The sequence below is a fragment of the Patagioenas fasciata genome, chromosome 13, assembly GCF_037038585.1.
Source record: "Patagioenas fasciata isolate bPatFas1 chromosome 13, bPatFas1.hap1, whole genome shotgun sequence".
NCBI lineage: Eukaryota > Metazoa > Chordata > Aves > Columbiformes > Columbidae > Patagioenas > Patagioenas fasciata.
This window is the reverse complement of record NC_092532.1, coordinates 4,327,988-4,330,057: the sequence shown is the minus strand read 5'-3', so window position 1 is coordinate 4,330,057 and position 2,070 is coordinate 4,327,988.

Sequence of the window (2,070 nt, the reverse complement as noted above, 5' to 3'; positions counted from 1 at the left end):
AGAGTAGACGGGAGCTTTTATAAGCAGCATCTGTTCCACACCCCAATCAATACCTTACAGCTCATCTCCTGCTCTTCTCGCAACTCCCGTGCGGATCTTTCACATGGACCTCGACTACAACGGGGAGATCAGGTGCCGCCTTTTGGTCACTTGGATGCCGAAACTCATCCACGGGCTTTGCCATTTGGAAGTAAATAACACTGGATCTAATTGAACTCGAAAGAAAACAACTTGGCTGGAAAATTAAGACGTTCTTGGTGTTTGGTTCTTTATTAGCTGCAAATCTGGCAAATGAATCTAAGGGAGAAAGAATTGTTAAAAATGTAGTGACAGTAAATACCTGAAAATAGCGAGTGTATAATGATTTGAAACGAAGGGTGAACGTGCGATAAACACGGAGCACATTTTATTCCTCAGCTCACAATAACTATTTCAGGTTATCAGCCTCTCTCCATTCCTCTTGGTGAATGGAAAAGGAATCGGTTCAAGACTTCTACCTGAATTTCACTTTTGTTTCCTCCTATGTACAATATGTACATTGTTCTTGTTCCAAAACATCGCAGAGACTCCTCACAAAGTAATTCACCAAGACAAACACTAAATGTGAGGACGACAACTCTGCAAACAAATATTATCTCTTCACAAATTTGGAGTGGAAAACCACTTTAAATGTTATTTCCAGCATTTTTACTGCTCTCTCTCTAGCAATTGTGTGGACTTACACAGTGGTAAAACCGATCCATCTAAAATAACTCAACTTCAACCAGCGTAAAGTATCTGAAAAAGGCCAGAAATGATCCCAATGCTCCTTGCTGACTACCAGCTTTGTACTTCATACAAGCAATTTAACTCAAAAAAAAATGCCAGCAAGATTAATTCCCATCCTGATTAAATGACGCATTTCCTCGCTGAGGTTCCTATATTTCTTGCACTTTAAATGTTGTGTAGGTTCCATGGCACACTGCCCTGATTGTTTTGATTATCCCTCTTCATTTTCAATCTCATAATTGCAATCAACTTGATGCCAAGAAATCGCCCTCAGTATCTCTGCTATCTGTAACACAAGCGAAGTTTTGCTGCAGGCAGATCCAGAGCTCTCCTCTTGGAGCTGCCTGGAGAACAGTTATCAGCTCCTCGGGATTACCCTGCACCGTCAGGCGGAAAGGGACCTGGGGGGACTAATGGACAGGAAGCTCAACAGGAGCCAACAGTGTGCCCAGGTGGCCAAGAAAGCCAATGGTGTCCTGTCCTGTATCCAAACCAGCGTGGTCAGCAGGACAAGGGCAGTGATCCTTCCCCTGTGCTCTGCATTGGGGAGGCCACACCTGGAGTGTTGTGTTCAGTTCTGGGCCCCTCAGGTCAGGAAAGAGATTGAAGTGCTGGAGCGGGTCCAGAGAAGAGCAACAAGACTGGGGAAGGGACTTGAACACAAGCCCTGTGGGGAGAGGCTGAGGGAGCTGGGCTTGTTCAGTCTGGAGCAGAGGAGGCTTAGAGCTGAGCTCAGCACTCTCTAGAACGACCTGAAGGGCAGTTCTAGCCAGGGGGGATTGGGCTCTTCTCCCAGGCAGTCAGCAATAGGACAAGGGGGCATGGGCTTCAACTCTGCCAGGGGAAATTGAGGCTGGAGATGAGAAAGCAATTCTGTGCAGAGAGAGTGGTCAGCATTGGAATGGCTGCCCAGGGAGGTGCTGGACTCACCGGCCCTGGAGGTGTTTAAACTGAGATTGGCCATGGCACTTAGTGCCATGATCTGGTCAATGGACTGGAGTTGGACCAAGGGTTGGACTGGATGATCTCTGAGGGCTTTTCCAACCCAGTCCATTCTGTGATCTTCTCCCTGATAGAAACACAACCCACAAAACCATTATAGTGGGAAATCCTTCATGCGGCCTCTTGTTAACACTGACTTTTGCTCTTCTGTGCCCAACAACTTGACTCCTTACAAAGAGCAGAGGCCCCTTTGCAGTAACTCAGTTCAATGGGGCTGAAGATGGAGCACAAGACTTGAAAATACTCTGTGATTCAGAAAGAAGGTTTGGATTTCTCAGCGCTGGGAAACAATTACTTTCC